Raw genomic sequence first — 17304 nt, forward strand, 5'->3', positions numbered from 1 at the left:
CTCTGCCTCTCAAAGTGCTGGAATTACAGGTGTAAGCCACTGTGCCCGGTCCTAAATATTATTTATATATATATAAGCAGGCACATTTATAGGGTGTGGTCCTCGCCCCTTCCCAGTGGTCTCCAAGTGGGGTGGGCTAGACAACCTGCAGCAGTGAAAAAGTGATGAGAAAATCTACTTGTAAGTATTTTTCTTTAAAAATGCGAAAAAAATGGCTTCACTGATATTTCTGTCTGTTTCCTGCAGGGACAGGGTCTCAGTCACACACTGTTATCCAGGCTGGAATGCAGTGGTGTGATCCTCCTGCCTCAGCCTCCTAAGTAGCTGGGACTACAGGTATGCACCACCACACCTGGCTTTTTTTTTTTTTTTTTTTTTTTTTGTAGAGACGGGTCTCACTATGTTTCCCAGGCTGGTCTCAAACTCCTGAGCTCAAATGATCCTCCTGCCTCAGCCTTCCAAAGTGCTGGGACTACTGGCATGAGCTATAGCCTGCCAGCTTTACTGATAGACCCTGGTGTTCACGCTAGCTTGTATGTCAGCAGCCGTGGCATCCTGACTGAGGAGGAGACACCCTGTGATGAGGAGGCACCCTGTGATGGTGGGCCCTCACCACAAGTCTACTTTAAGCATCTTAGGCATGTTGGAGTTTACAAGTTTCAGGGTATTCCAGTTGTGGTCAATTAAAACAAACAAACAAAACAAAAAAAAACTCAAGATCCTTAAAATAATGAAAGCTTTACAATATTTTGCAGTGATGTGGAAAATGACCATGAATATCTTTTGTGTGACTTGGAGGTTTACTGGTCATTTCATGACTTAGTACTTCAAAGAGTCAGAAAATTTAAGAAGGTACAGATTTTCTTTTGTGAAAAGTTCCAAATCTGGAGACATTTTTTTGTTTTTAATGACAAATGACTGCAGCAGTGTGTCCAATCTACCTTTTTTCTTTTAAATAGACACAATGCAATCTGTTCCTTCAAAGAAAAGGTGACAATATATGAGTTACAGCTTTTCAGAAAGAATCCGTACCAAGAATAGAGCATTTGTGAAAACAGACATTTGAAGAGGTTTCCACAATGACGTGACTGCATTCCCAATGATGCTACAAGCATACTGTCTACATGAACATTTACACCCGCACATCAAAACATCAACACCAGAATTTCCACCTACCCTGACAGTCACTGAACACACCCCAGCCCACATTCATCAAGGGCCCTCAGATGATGGGTAAATGAAATTGAAAAGTACCCTGCCTGGTAAGCACAGGGTTTGTGCCTTTCTCTGTATTGTGTTTATGCATAAATGCTGCTAATAACTAGGGCCTGAAATACATACATATATATATATATATTTTTTTTTTGAGACAGAGTTTCACTCTTGTTGCCCAGGCTGGAATACAATGGTGCAATCTCGGCTCACTGCAACCTCCGCCTCCCAGGTTCAAGTGATTCTCCTGCTTCAGCCTCCTGAGTAGCTGGAATTACAGGTGCCCACCACCATGCCCAGCTAATTTTTTTTTTTTTGTAGAGATGGGGTTTCACCATGTTGACCAGGCTGGTCTCGAACTCCTGACCTCAAGTGATCTGCCCACTTCGGCTTCCCAAAATGCTAGGATTACAGGCGTGAGCCACCTCGCCTGGCCAATAAACAGAACTTACAATTGATCTTAAAGGCTGGGACTCAGGATTCAATAAGGGTTGATAAATGGGATGTGGACATGTGGTTTTCATCTTTAAAAAGCATGTTTATACAATAGTTTTTGTAGCATTCATATGTTGGATAAAATTAATCATGCTTATTTCACCTCTTTTTTTTTTCTCTTTTAGAGACAGGGTCTTGCTCTGTTTCTCAGGCTGGAGTGCAATGGCATGATCATAGCTCGCTGCATTCTTGAATTCTCAGGCTCAAGCAATCCTCCCTCCTCAGCCTCCAGAGTAGCTGGGACTTCAGGTGCATGCCATTTTTTTTTTTTTTTTCTCTTTCAGTAGAGACAGGGTCTCACTATGTTGCCCAGACTGGTCTCAAACTCTTGGCCTTAGGGGATCCTCCCATCTCAGCCTCACAAAGTGCTGAGTTCACAGGTGTGAGCCACCATGCCTGGCCTTTATTCCTTTAAAAGATCTATATTTGTATATATTTCTATGTCCATAATACATCAGGACAGTAATTGTAATTTATAATACATATCGGGCTGCATGTTTACATTCACTCACACATAATGGTACACATGAAAAAAAAGTCTGAGGCCTGTTTTTTTTTTTTTTTGGAGACGAAGTCTCATTCTGTCGCCCAGGCTAGAGTGTAGTATTGCGATCTCAGCTCACTGCAAGCTCCGCCTCCAGGGTTCACGCCATTCTCCTGCCTCAGCCTCCCGAGTAGCTGGGACTACAGGCTCCCGCTACCACGCCCGGCTAATTTTTTGTATTTTTAGTAGAGAGGGGGTTTCACCGTGTTAGCCAGGATGGTCTCGATCTCCTGACCTTGTGATCTGCCTGCCTCAGCCCCCCAAAATGCTGGGATTACAGGCGTGAGCCACCGCGGCTGGCCTTTTTTTTTTTTTAAATGCAGGGTCTCACTCTTTTGCCTAGGCTGGAGTACAGTGGTGTGATCATGGCTCACTGTAGCCTTGACCTCCTGGCTCAAGTGATCCTCCCACCTCAGTCTCCTAAATAGCTGGGACCATAGGTATGCACCACCATGCCCAGCTAATTTTTTTTTTTAGAGATGGGGTCTTGCCATGTTGCCCAGGCTGGTCTTCAACTTGTGACCTCAAGTGATCCTCCTGCTTTGGCCTCCCAAAGTGCCAAGATTACAGACGTGAATCAATTGCACTGGCCAAGGCCAACTTGTATACTCAGTGGCCCTTGGAGGGACGAGGTAGGAACAAATGCACAAGCCACAGCCATCGGCTGAGAGCTGGGGAGGCTGGTTTGAGGCTGTGGCACTGGCATCGCAGGCCCTGGCAGAGCCCTAGCTTGCTGGCGCTCATACTCAGCACCACAGGCGCTGCCCGGAATTGGAGGCGGCTGCCTCCCTAGGAGCACAGGCTCTGCGTTTACACTGAAGTTCTGGCAGGGGTTCATAGGGTGTATTTTTAAGCCAGAGATGTGGTTCCAAAGGGAGCTATCAGGAGAGACTTCCACAAAATCTCTGCTGCTGCCTGCTTCCCTAACCCTTGCCGTGGCCTCAGTCTTGTTCTCCGTCCAGCTAGCTGTTCTGCCTCCCTAGCTGCAGGAAACGAGGTAATGAGGCAATGGAAAGTCCCCAGAGAGAGGTAACCATGGATGTTCTGCAACAAGTAAGGTAGCAAGGACCTCGTTACATGGCTCCCGCAAAGGCACCGGTCTGCCTGTTGGCTCCAAACCTCTCCAACACCACACACACTCTGAGCCATTCAGGAGAATGGGGTCTGCAAAACTCTTCCCGGACAGGGTCTGACATGCCTCACTCTTCCCCACAAGATGTGGGCCTTCAGTGTTTTGTCTGCCTAGAATATCACCCAGCATAGCATTCTCTACTTGCCGACACCTACCCATCACTTCCCAGCCCACTTCTAGTGCCATGGCCTCTGTGAAGCTTGTTTCAGGGGCTCTTTGTCTTGGCTGCCTGAACAGTGGAATTTTCCAGGGCACTTTAAGGCAGAAACTGACATCTGAGGCCCACCCCTGGAGATGCTGGGCTGTTCTGGGCCCAGGCTGGCTTCCCAGGTAATTGTAACAGGAAGCCTGGGTGGAGACCTTCTGCTCTTATTGGAGCCACCCCTCCTCCACCTCTGGTCACCTGTTGCACCTTTTCTAGATGTGTCATGTGGTACTCATCTTGTTCTGTCTTCCATCACAGTTACTTCTGAATAAAGCATCTTTTTAGCTCTATCCTAACACCCCCCAAGAGCAGGGACTGTGTACAATTCATTTTTTTTTTTTTTTTGAGACAAAGTCTCGTTCTGTCGCCCAGGTTGGAGGGCAGTGGCGCCATCTCAGCTCACTGTAACGTCTGCTTCCCAGGTTCAAATGATTCTTTTGCCTCAGCCTCCTGAGTAGCTGGGATTACAGTCACGTGCTACCACACCCGGCTAATTTTTTATATATATTTTTGGTAAAGACGGGGTTTCGCCATGCTGGCCAGGCTAGTCTCGAACTCCTGACCTCAAGTGATCCGCCCGCCTCTGCCTCCCAAAGTGCTGGGATTACAGGTGTGAGCCATTGAGCCCGGCCTCCAATTCATTTTTCAACTGTGCACAGGGCCTTCCCTGTCAGGGCCGTTCCCAGAGTTCCAGAATGCTTCCCTTCAATAGACTCCACAGTCTCCGGAAGCAGGGCTGGGGAAGAAACGGCAAACCAGGGATCTTACCTGGGCCTTCCCAGTTGAGACTAAGTCAAAATGGGTTCCCGTGAGTCTGCCTGGCTCATGCAGATGGAAGGCTAACCTCTTTTTAGAAACAACTCGTGCTACCCTCTCCTGTTTCAAAAGAGCTGTCTGGTCAGAATGGTGGTAAGTTACCTTAGGAAGGGAGAGGCGTCGTCCTGTTTGTCAAAGTTAGCAAAGGTTCAATTTAAAAGAAAAATTCTCTAAGAAGTTAAAAATAAAAGTGTGGGGAGATTCCCATGACATCCATTTTTATCTATTTTTCCCTTTCTCTTACATTTCCCAAGAGGCAAACTTTCTAAAACAGTCTTAGTCTTTTCAAGTTTACAAAAGGCAGCACCCAGACTCTCTGAATAAAATGATAGGGCGCCCGGGAGAAGGCTGCACCTCTTCCACGTGCACCCTGCCTGGCTCCATGCTGTCGCGGGGTCTAGCTACTCACTCAGCGGGCATTTTGGGAGTTCCAGGAACACAAACCCCAACAAGATCCAATCCATGCCTTCCCGGAGTGCACAGTCCAGGACGTAACCCGGCGAACAAGCGGCAATTACCCCCTGAGGACATGGCTTCATCCCCTGAGGACATGGCTTCATCCGTGCGACAGATACCAAGCGCCTTCCCTACGCCCGTGACCATAAGGTCGTCCCGGCCCTCCTGACGTGTGAAGCCGGCTTGGAACAGAGCCAAGACACACGGACGCGATGCACACAGGCGTCCTGACGGAGGGCACCGAGAACTCGGCCTCGGCGACTGCCACAGGCCCCTCCGCCTGGACTAGCGGCTCCCCTTCCCCGCCCCCACACAGCGGAGGGCGCAGCAAACGCCCACCGCGGACTGTGGGCCTTGGATTCGGATTCGGAGGCGCCTTGGATTCGGATTCGGAGGCTCCTCGGAACGAGGGGGTGGGAGCAGGCGGAATCCAACCCGGGCGGCTTTGCCACCACGCGCCCGGCCTCCCCGCCACAGGGAAGCGGCGCCATCTCCGCAGGTGCGCGGTGGACGCCTGCATCCCTCGGGCCCGGGGCTGTCGGGCGCTACACATCCACCTCCTTGACTTGGCCTGGGCCGTGCCAAGTCTCGGCAGGGTTGAGCTTCCCCGTGCGGCGCGGGCTCCGGCACTGCCCGCAGTGCGGGACACGCCCAAGGCTCGGATGGGAGCCGACGCTGCGGGAGCGGCACCTGCAGGGAGCGCCGGGAGCCGAGGCCGCGGAGGGAGGGGCGGGCGCGGCCGGCGGGGATGCGGGGTCGCGGGAGGGGCCCGCAGGCCAGGCCAGAGCTGGGGGCGGCCCGAGGCCCAAGCTGGCCAGCTAGGGTGGGTAGGGCGGACCCGGGTGGGGACCGCAAGCCCCGGGAACAAGCGCGGGAGCGGCGGGTCCCGGCGGCACTCACCGAGCCTGGGCGCCGGGGCGGCGGCGGCCGGCGCGCGGCCCTCTCGCGGGGTCCCCTCCCTCGGCCACCCGGGCTCTGCTCCAGCCTCGCAGTGGCGGAAGCACTGACAGCTGCGTGGCTGCCCTGGAGGGGAGGGGGCGCCTGCGACCCGCGACTGGCGGACGCACCGGCCGTTCCGGCTCCAGCAGGGGGCGCGGCGGCTCGCGCGTGCGCAGTCGGCCGCCCCTGCAGGTGCCCGGTCCACCCCCGGCCGCCTCGGCCGCTCCGGCCAGCCCAACCCCGCGCCTGCGCAGTGCCCCGTGCATCTCGCCCTTGCCCAGCAGAGGGCGCGCTGGCTTGCGCGTGCGCAGTCGGCCACCTTGAGAGGACGCGGTTCGCACCCGGCCGCGCGGCAGCCGGTGACTGCGCCTATGTCCAGAAGGAGGCGCGCAGCGGCGGTAGCCGAGCGAGGGCGCGGCGCTCTGACAGGAATGGCTGTGCGCACATGCGGTTCACAGCGGTAGAAGTCTTCACACCTGGAAATTAGACTTTGGCCCTTTCTCCATTTCTCCTTATGCCCTGTCTTTCCTTGGGCCCTCGTCACTCCTGGCACCGAGGGAAGCGCTTCCCCGCCTCTGGCCGGGCGCTGAGGCACGACCGAAAGCGAGGCGGCGGCGAGGAACCTTCTGGAATTCGGCCGTCGGGGCAGGCGTCGAGTTTACAGGAAAAGACGCAGTGTCCCGGGATGAGCGGAGTCGCCCTCAGTTGAGGAGCGAGGGAGGCTTCGGGGGTCGCCAGCCGGGTAGGAGTCACCTCAGGCAGGAGGGACCGGGCCTTGTCGGGGTCACCTGGCGGGAGGGTCCGGGGTGGGGCGGGGCCGCCTGTGAGGAGGTTCCGGGGACGGTAAGGGTTACCTGAGGGGAGAGTTGGGGGGTCGGGGCCACCTGAGGGGAGGGTCGGGGTTACCTGAGGGGAGGGTGGGGGGTCGGGGTTACCTGAGGGGAGGGTGGGGGGTCGGGGTTACCTGAGGGGACGGTCAGGGTTACCTGAGGGGAGAGTGAGGGGGATCGGGGCCACCTGAGGGGAGGGTCTGGGGAGGGTCGGGGCCACCTGAGGGGAGGGTCTGGGGAGGGTTGGGGTCACCTGAGGGGAGGGTCTGGGGAGGGTCGTGATCACCTGGGGGGAGGGTCCGGAGAGAGTCGGGGTCACCTCACGGTAGCCGGCGGAACGGGGTCACCTGCAGGGAGGGTGCAGGGCGGGGGCGAGTCGCCTGCGGGGAGGCTCACCTTAGGCGGTCCCAGGGACGGGTCGCGGTCTAACGGGAGGGGGTTGGGGAGGTGGGTCGGGTGCAGATCGGGTTGTGGGACTGGGTCGCCCCAGGCAGAGGAGGCTGGGAGGGGCGGGCCCCCTTGGCGTAGCAGGGAGAGGTGGAGTGAGGGACTCCCGGGCTCCAGCGTGAGGGCGGGCGCCGTGCGGGGCCGGCAGTTGCGGCGGGCCAGGGGCAATGGGCCTCTGAGCGCCGCCAGCGACGGGACCACAGTGAGGTGCGTCCGTGATCCCGGCGCCCCGGGTGAGGGAGGGCTGCTGCCCGTCCTGCCGCTGGGAGCAGCCTGCGACCCGCACCGCCAGCCCCGCGCCCAGCCAGCCGTCGACACCACAACCCGAGGGCCGGGGACCTAATATAACGCAAGGGGCCGGGGGCGAAAATCTCCCACCCTCAAGAATTCTGATGGAGTAGGGTTTGAGCAGGTCGTTCCCCGTTTTACTGTGTACATAGCACCTTTTACTCTGATGATGTTCTGGGTAGTCCATTCCACGAGCAAAGGGACATCGTCAGGTTCATGGCTAGATCCAGGGTCCTGGAGTGCCTGGGGTAGAGGAGGCTCGTGCTAAATAATTTGTTGAATGGAATCACAGGCCTGGCTTCCGATCTTGGCCCACCAATTAATGTAGACATGTCATTTTATCTTTCTGAATCTCAATTTCCTATCCCTAAAATTGAAATTATAATAATAGTAGTTAATAATAATAGGAAACTCAAAAGTTTTTTGTTGATGTATTCTTTTCTTTTTTGGGTCAAATGAGAAAATGCAAGTTTAAGTGCTTACTACAATACCTGACACATAAATGCCAAATAAATGGTAGTATAATGTGAGTATGGCTAGGGATTTACATAGCCTAGTTTCCGTAATGAGCATACAGGAAAAAAAGAAAACCCCCAAACAATTGAATGCAATTACAGGATGGGTGGGAGAGTAGATTATTAATGTGCTGCAAACATTCTAAAACCCCCCTTTCCCCGTCAGTCTTCACAGACTGCAACACCTCAACCAAAATGTCTTCCCCATTCTCTACTTCCTCCCAGAAAGTGATGTGAACTTGGCTGCTTGGCCCTCTCTTCACCCGGCCATGTCCTAAATCATTTTTCTTTCCAAAACCAATCCTTGCCATTTCCAAATTGAATTTGTCAGACCTTGAACGTTTTTCCGGCCTTTTCAAAACCTGATCCCAATTCTCGGTAACCAAATCCAGTACCAGAACTGGCTGACTCAGAATTTACCTTAGATGGAAGATAGGGTAGGAATATTGGAAGAAAGATGACCTCACAGATCAAGACAGACAATTGCAGGGTACTAATTTTATATCTTTTTTCTTAACCCTATCAGGTTGTTAATTATTATAATCACAATCATGAGGTGGGAGGGTGTGAAGACTACTGGGAAAAGTGTCTTATACACAAAATTTTCAGGCTCTGGACTGTTTAAAAACAGTTGCTCATAGTGAGCTGGACCCTTTTGATGCCCTTCAACAATCACTGGATAATTCATCACCTTGTGCTCAAGGCCCACTACTGAAAAAATAAAACAAATCTAGATGCTCCACCTAGTCATTTCTCTCCAGATGGAGGCCCAGATAAGGTCATAATTTCTTCAAAGTTACCCAGTAGAGCTGAGATGACAACCTCCGTGTTCAGGCTCCTGGATTCTACCCCTCTCTCGTATAGAAACACTCACATCCATATACCATGAATACATGCTGAGAAATTGAAGGATACACTCCTTGAAGTTACCATGGTTCAAACATTTCTCTCTTTTCTCTCAAGATTGATGGTAAACATTATAGTGGATGGTGACACTCATAAACAAATCTTACAGCTTCACAAAAGGCAGTAAACCTAGCCATTACACTAGTTGTCTAAATATAATTAAACCAATAAGCTCCGAATTCTTTGAAGGGGTACAAATACTATATCCTATCCTATCCTATCCTTCCTTTCTATCTATCTATCTATCTATCTATCTATCTATCTATCTATCTATCTATCTATCATACAATAGTACCCAAATTGCTGATATTCAACGCAGTATCTTAGAATAGGGCTTCTTTGATTGTTTCCCTGGGAATGATGTTATAATTCAGAGATGCATTGTAGACCAAGGGCTGTACACATATTCCTTCATTCAGTGATTGGGAAGCATTATATTGTAATGGTTAAAGCCAGACTCTGGCCACACTGCCTCAGATTAAATTCCAGCTCTTAATGTCTTTAGGCAAATTACTGAACCTTTCTGTGCCTTGGTTTCCTAGTGTAAAATGAGGATCATAACAATTCCTCATAGAATTGTTGTGAGAATTAGATGGATTCAAACATGTAGAGTACGGGACTTAGAAAAGTCCTTGGCATTCAGCAAGGGCTCAATAAGTGATCTAAGCATTACACAGTATGCTTTGGAAACAAACGAATGAAAAATTTTTTTTTTTTTGAGATGGAGTTTCACTCTTGTTGCCCAGGCTAGAGTGCAATGATGTGATCTCGGTTCACTGCAGCCTCCGCCTCCTGAGGTCAAGCAATTCTGCCTCAGCCTCCAGAGTAGCTGGGATTACAGGCATGCACCATCATGCCCAGCTAATTTTGTATTTTTGGTAGAGACGGGGTTTCTCCGTGTTGATCAGGCTGGTCTCAAACTCCTGACCTCAGGTGATCCACCCACCTCGGCCTCCCAAAGTGCTGGGATTACAGGCATGGGCCACCATGCCCGGCCAAATGAATGAAATTTATGTGTTTTGCAGGATCTCACAAAACAAGAGTTGCTTAATTCGATTTAGTTTTGACTGTGTGCTTACTATATGCCAGATGAAACTTGAAATAAATATGTGAATAAACCACCATCTATACTTTAATAGAATTACATTTTACTGTTTCTTACGGTTCTTCAGTTGTTCTCTTGGGTTTTTTATGTATACAACTTAATAACATGCAAACAATCATAATCTAGTTCCCTCTTTGCCTATATTTATGCCTCTTGATTCATCTTATCATCTAACTGTAGTAGTATAGGGCCACCAGGAACTTATATAGGGTACCATGCCTGGTGAGAAATTGCCAAGAGGTGATCCCTGCCTCCCCACCTATTAGATAAAGGCAGCTCTTTTGAATGAACCAATTAGTTAAAGGCACCCAACGGCACAAACCAATTAGATAAAGGTAGCCGAGTGAACCTTTCAGCCAACAGATTCAGCCTTAGGCCAGGGCGAGTGGAGCATAGAGTGGATCTCAGCCCTGCTTCTCATCCTCTTAGCCAAGTGCCCTGGTGTAGGGAACAGCCCTCATAACTGGACACAATGGCTCTGGGTTACGGTTTCCAGAATAATGCTAGAAAATAATGTTGCCACTGGCATTCTAATCCTGGTTTTGTCTTAATTGTGAATGCTTCTGTGGTCATCAGAAAATATCTTCGCTTTTGATTTGAAGAATGTGTTTTTAGCACATTATAGATGGTTTTGTTTCTAAGGACTTTTTAAAAAAGTATCTAAGAATAGATGGAAAATTTTATCAAATGCTTTGGGAATTTATTGACATTATGTTTTTATTCCTTTGACCAATTGATATAATGAATTAAACTAATAGAAATCATAATGGTGAAAATAGTGGATCATTCCTGTATTTCTGGAAGAAATTTTCCATTTGTTCATGGTATATTATTCTTTTAATGCACTTCTAGATTCTATGTGCTAGCAAGGATTTTTACATCTTCTCTTTACTAAGAATGGGCTTTAGTTTTTTTTTTTTTTTTTTAATGGTATCATTGTCAGTTTTTGATATCATCATTAGCTAACCTGATTTTTTTTCAGTGGAAGTTTACCCTCTCTCTGCTTATGGATTAATTTAAATAGCATTAGAATGACCTATTGCTTGTAGTTAAAAATAACTTACCCATTTGAGTTTTTGCACTTACACTGCTTGGAGGAGTCTGACAAATTTCTCAATTTCTTGAACAGTTTGTGTGAAGAAATATTTATGTTTTTAAAAAATCTCTTACTGGATTATGGTAGTAACTTCTCTTTTCCTAATCAACCCATCCCAGACAGATTGACAAATTTATTAGCATAGTGTTACAAAAAACATTTAATTTTATGTGCAACATTGGGTATTTTTTCCTTTTCATTCTTCATTAATATGTCTGACAGTGTGTTTGTTCCTTTTTTTGTATTGACTGGATGTGCTAGTGGATTATTTATTTTAGGGGTTTAATTTTCCTGTCAATCCTTCTTTTTTCTTTCTTTTGTTATTGTTATTATTATTATTTTTTGAGACAGGTTTTCTCTCTGTCATCCAGGCTAGAGTGCAGTGGTGCAATCATTGCTCACTGCAGCCTTGAAGTCCTGGGCTCAAGCAGTCCTCCTGCCTCAGCCTCCTATAGTAGGCCTGTCTAATTTTGGTTTGCGGTTTTGGGTTTTTATTTTTTTTGGTAGAGATGGGAGTCTTGCTGTGTTCCCCAGGCTGGTCTTAAACTCCCAAGCTCAAGAGATCCTCCTGGCTTGGCCTCCTAAAGTGCTGGGATTATAGGCTTGAGCCACCCTGCCCAGCAACCACTGATTTTTTTTTCTTTCTGAGACAGAGTCTCACTGTATTGCCCAGGCTAGAGTGCTGTGGCATAATCTCAGCTCACTTCAACCTCTGCCTCCCAGGCTCAAGTGGTTCTTGTGCCTCAGCCTCCTGAGTAGCTGGAATTACAGGTGTGTACCACCATGCCCAGCTAATTTTTGTATTTTATTTATTTATTTGAAACAGAGTCTCACTCTCATTACACAGGCTGGAATGCAATGGTACAATCTCAACACACTGCAACCTCTGCCTCCTAGGTTCAAGCGATTCTCCCACTTCAGCCTCCAAAGTAGCTGGGTTTACAGGTGCCTGCCATCACACCTGGCTAATTTTTATATTTTTAATAGAGATGGGGTTTCAACGTGTTGGCCAGGCTGGTCTCAAACCCCTGACCTCAGGTGATCTGCCCTCCTTGGCCTCCCAAAGTGCTGGGATTACAGGTGTGAGCCACCGTGGCTGGCCTAATTTTTGTATTTTTAGTAGAGATGGGGTTTTGCCATGTTGGCCAAGCTGGTCTTGAACCCCTGGCCTCAAGTGATCCACCCACCTTGGCCTCCCAAAGTGCTGGGATTACAGGCATGAGCCACTACTCCTGGCCCTGAGATATATTTTATATATATATATATATATATAAAATATATATATTAGATCAAACGGTTTTGCCTTTTCTGGAGTGTTAGTTAGAATTATATAGTATGTAGCCTTTTAGATTGGCTTCTTTCACTTAGTAATATACATTTAGAGTTCCTCCATGTCTCTTCATGATTTAATAGCTCATTTCTTTTTGTTTGTTTTTATTTTTTTTGAGGTGGAGTTTCACTCTTAATGCCCAGGCTGGAGTACAATGGCGCGATCTCGGCTCACTGTAACCTCTGCCTCCTGGGTTTAAGTGGTTCTCCTGCCTCAGCCTCCTGAGTAGCTGGGATTACAGGTGCCCACCACCACCACCTGCCATCACACCCGGCTAATTTTTTGTAGTTTTAGTAGAGGTGGAGTTTTGCCATATTGGCCAGGCTGATCTCGAACTCCTGACCTCAGGTGATCCTTCCACCTCGGCCTACCAGAGTGCTGGGATTACAGGTGTGAGCCACTGCCCCCCGCCCAGCTTATTTCTTTTTAATGCTGAATAATATTTCATTGTCTGGATGTACCACAATTTATTTATCCATCCACTTATAGAGGGACATTTGGTTGCTTGCAAATTTTGGCAATTATGAATAAAGTACTATAGACATCCACGTGCCGGTTTTTGTGTGAACATAAGTTTTCAACTTGTTTGATAAATACCAAGGAGCATAATTGCAGGATCATGTGGTAAGGGGTTATTTACTCTTGTGAGAAACCTCTTGTCTTTCTAAGTGACTGTATCATTTTGCATTTCCACCATCTATGATCAAAAGTTCCTGTTGCTCCATACCCTTGGTATATCCATCAATTTGGACGTTTTAATAGGTGCGTATTAGTCTGTCTGTGCTGCTGTAAAGGAATACCTGAGACTCTGTAACTTATAAGAAAGGTTTAATTGGTTTATGGTTCTGCAGGCTATACAGGAAGCATGTTGCCATCAGTTTCTGGGGAGGCCTCAGAAAACTTACAACCATGGCCTAAGACAAAGGGGGTGCCACCACTTCCCATGGCTAGAACAGGAGGAAGAGAGTGGGGAAAATGCTACACACTTCTACTATGAGAACAGCACTAGGGCGATGGCACTATACCATTCATGAGAAACCATCCCCATGATCCAATCACCTCCCACCAGGTGCCACCACCAACATTGGGGATTACAATTTAACATGAGATTTGGGCAGGGACACAAATTCAAACCATATCAAGGTGTGTAGTGGTATCTCATTATTTTAATTTAGAGTTCCCCAATGATGTATAATGTTGAGTATCTTTTCATATGCTTATTTGCCATGTGTATATTTCTTTAGTGAAGTAACTGTTTAGGTTTTTTGCCCATTTTTAAATCAGGTTGTTTGTTTTCTTATTGTTAAGAGTTCTTTGTATATTTCAGATAATAGTACTTTATCAGATATGTCTTTTACAAATATTTTCTTCCAGTCTGTGGCTTGTCTTCTCATTTTCTTGATTGATAGAATATTTTGCAGTTTAGGAGAGAGTTTTTCATTTACAAAAATTTGCTGTTTTTGCTTTTGGTGTTTTTATTTTATTGATAATACTTTTAGTGTAGTGTGATCTAGAAATGTGGTCAGTATCATTCAACCTCTTAGAATTTGAAATTTTCTTTATGGCCTATACATACTCTGTTTTCATGAATAGTACATGGTGTGCATAAGCTTGTTTTTAAAAAAAATTTTTAGAAACAGGGTCTTGCTGTGTCACCCAGAGTGGAGTACAGTGGCATGATCATAGCTCACTGCAGCCTTGAACTCCTGGGCTTAAGTGGTCCTTCTGCCTCAGCCTCTCGAGTAGTTGGGACTGCAGGTGTGTGCCTCCATGCTTGGCTAATTAAAAAACATTTTTTTTAGTGATGAATGTCTTACTATGTTGCCCAGGCAGGTCTTCAACTCCTGGCCTCATGTGATCCTCTTGTCTTAACCTCTGAGTCATTGGGATTATAGGCATGAGCCACTGTACCTGGCTCTATTTTTTAAATCGTATGGGAAACAGAGGTGTTACATACCAAAAGTACAGTAATACTAGTTTTTTGTTTGTTTGTTTGTTTTTGAGATGGAGTTTCTCTCTTGGTTGCCCAGGTTGGAGTGCAGTGGCGCAATCTCGGCTTACTACAACCTCTGCCTCCCGGGTTCAAGCGATTCTCCAGTCTCAGCCTCCCAAGTAGCTAGGATTACAGGCATATGCCACCATGCCTGGCTAAATTTTGTATTTTTAGTAGAGATGGGGTTTCACCATGTTGGCCAGGTTGGTCTCAAACTCCTGACTTCAGGTGATCCGCCTGCCTTGGCCTCCCAAAGTGCTGGGATTACAGGCGTGAGTCACTGCACCTGGCCAATACTAGTTTTTGTAGTTATCTAAAAAGTTACCTGTACTGATAATTATTTATTCATATGGCTTCAAGTTACATCTAGCATTCTTTTGTTTTAGCCTGAGGGACTTCCTTTGCCATGCTTTTTTGGGCAGGTCTACTAGTGACAAATTTCTTTAGCTCTTATTTACCTAAAAAATGTCTTAATTTCTCCTTCATTTTTGAAAGATAGTTTCGCTGGGTGTAAATTCTTGACAGTTGTTTTTGTTTGTTTTTTAAGCATTTTTTTTTTTTTTTTTTTTTTTTGTGACGGAGTCTCGCACGATCTCCCAGGCTGGAGTGCACTGGCTGGATCTCAGCTCACTGCAAGCTCCGCCTCCCGGGTTCACGCCTTTCTCCTGCCTCAGCCTCCCGAGTAGCTGGGACTACAGGCGCCCGCCACCTTGCCCGGCTATTTTTTTGTATTTTTTAGTAGAGACAGGGTTTCACTGTGTTAGCCAGGATGGTCTCGATCTCCTGACCTCGTGATCCACCCATCTCGGCCTCCCAAAGTGCTGGGATTACAGGCTTGAGCCACCGCGCCCGGCCGTTTTTTAAGCATTTTATACATATCATTCCACTGCTTTTTTGCCTCCCTGGTTTCTGATGAGAAATTAGCTGTTAATATTATTGAAGATTCCTTGGTACAAGTTTCTTCTGTCTTACTGCTTTCAAGATTCTCTCTTTGTGCTGGGAATGGTGGCTCACACCTGTAATCCCAGCACTTTGGACAACTGAAGTGAGAGGATCACTTGAGGCCAGGAGTTAAAGACCAGCCTGGGCAACAAAGCAGGCCCTGTCTCTACAAAAAATAAAAAGTTAGCTGGGCGTAGTGGCATATGCCTGTAATCCCAGCTACTTGGGAGGATGAGGAAGGAGGCTCACTTAAGCCTGGCTGGTCAAGGCTGCAGTGAACTATGATCATGCCACAGAGCCAGACCCTGTCTCAAAAAAAAAAAAAAAAAAAAAAAAAATTCTGTCCTTATCTTTAGCATTCGACAGTTTCATTATAATAACTGTCTTTGTGGGTCTTTTTAATCTTGTACTTGGAGTTTGTTGAGCTTCTTGGATCTGTAGATTCATGTATTTATCAAATTTGAGAAGTTATTATTTCATTATTTCTTCAAACATACTTTTATCTCTTTCTTCTCCTGGAACTTCCACAATGTGTATTTGGTACACTTGATAGTGTCCCATAGGTCCCTTAGGCTCTGTTAATTTTTCTTCATTTTTTTTCCTGCTCCTTAGACTTGGTAGTTTTAACGCCCTATCTTCAGGTTTGCGGATTCTTTCTTCTGCTTGCTCATATCTTTTTTGAATCCTTCTAGTGAATTATTTTGTTTCAGCTATTATGCTTTTCAGCTCCAGCATTTCTATTTGGTTTCTTTAAAATTGTTCTGTTTATTGACATTTTCTGCTTGTACACACTTCATTCTTCTGATTTTCTTTAGTTCTTTGTCCATGATCTTCAGCTCTGAGAATATTTAAGACAGTCCATTTAAAAGTTTTGCCTAGTAAGTCCTATGTCTGGGCTTTCTCAGGGATGGTTTGAGTGGCTTTCTTTTTTCTTGTGAATAGGTCATACTTTCCTATGTCTTTGTATGGTTTGTAATTTTTTTACTGAGAGCTATACATTTTGAATACTGTAGTTGGTAGCTCTGGAAATTAGATTCTCATCTCTCCCCAGAAATTCCTATTGATGCTTGATGAAAGCTGCAGTTGTCCATTTCTTTAGTGACTTTGCTAAAAAGACTATATTTCTTATTGTGTGCAAGTACTGAAGTCTGTTTCATTATCTCTGCATTCAGCAAGTGACTTGACAGATTTTTTTTTTTTTTTGAGACGGAGTTTCACCCTTATTGCCCAGGCTGGAGTGTAATAGCATGATCTTGGCTCACCACAACCTCCGCCTCCTGGGTTCAAGTGATTCTCCTGCCTCAGCCTCCTGAGTAGCTGAGATTACAGGCATGAGCCACCACACTCAGCTAATTTTTGTATTTTTAGTAGAGATGAGGTTTCTTCATGTTGGTCAGGCTGGTCTCAAACTCCTGACCTCAGGTAATCCACCCGCCTCGGCCTCCCAAAGTGCTGGGATTACAGGTATGAGCCACCGTACCCAGCTGACAGATTTTTTTTTTTTTTAAATACCTGGATTTGTTAAGAAAAGAACAATAAAGGATTTTCTGTTTCTTTCAATTCCCAGGATCAGTGTCACCTGAGAAGCCACTGTAGCCCTTGGGTGTTGAAACAATGGCCACTGTCTACACTGGCCCCTCAGTGATCAAAAGCAACAATCAAAACACACTACTCCAATTTATGAAAGACAGAATCTCTATTAGACTAGACTCCAGACCTCCAAACTAGTTGAGACAGTTCAGGCCAGCTCAATAGGTGTTTCAGTTGAGAGATCAATTCCTGGAAGTTCCTATTCCACTGTCTCCTGTGATTCACTCTGCATTCACTCTTTTTTTCTTTTTCTTTCTTTCTTTTTTTTTTTTTTTTTTTGAGACAGAGTCTCGCTCTCGCTCTGTCACCCTGGCTGGAGTGCAGTGGCATGATCTCAGTTCACTGCAAGCTCCGCCTCCCGGGTTCACGCCATTCTCCTGCCTCAGCCTCCCGAGTAGCTGGGACTACAGGCACCTGCTACCACACCTGGCTAATTTTTTTTGTATTTTTAATAGAGTTTCAC

General features: G+C 46.9%; 2 protein-coding genes across 6 annotated transcripts in view; one reads left to right on the forward strand and one right to left on the reverse strand.

The window, feature by feature from the left end:
* ABCA3 (ATP binding cassette subfamily A member 3) overlaps positions 1–5961 on the reverse strand; it is a 64293-nt gene extending 58332 nt beyond the window's left edge. For all 3 annotated transcript variants that reach the window (XM_037989973.2, XM_037989972.2, XM_037989971.2), the window contains exon 1: positions 5761–5961. The gene's annotated coding sequence lies outside the window, so the exon portion shown is untranslated. The remainder of the gene's footprint in view (positions 1–5760) is intronic.
* A 144-nt stretch (positions 5962–6105) lies between these two features.
* The window catches only part of LOC103226794 (phospholipid-transporting ATPase ABCA3-like), a 58369-nt gene continuing 47170 nt past the window's right edge, over positions 6106–17304 (forward strand). The window contains exon 1 of one of the 3 annotated variants that reach the window (XM_073015044.1): positions 6106–6541. The gene's annotated coding sequence lies outside the window, so the exon portion shown is untranslated. The remainder of the gene's footprint in view (positions 6542–17304) is intronic. The other 2 variants (XM_073015045.1, XM_073015046.1) reach the window with 2 other exon arrangements.

Source organism: Chlorocebus sabaeus, chromosome 5, assembly GCF_047675955.1.
Source record: "Chlorocebus sabaeus isolate Y175 chromosome 5, mChlSab1.0.hap1, whole genome shotgun sequence".
Classification (NCBI taxonomy): domain Eukaryota; kingdom Metazoa; phylum Chordata; class Mammalia; order Primates; family Cercopithecidae; genus Chlorocebus; species Chlorocebus sabaeus.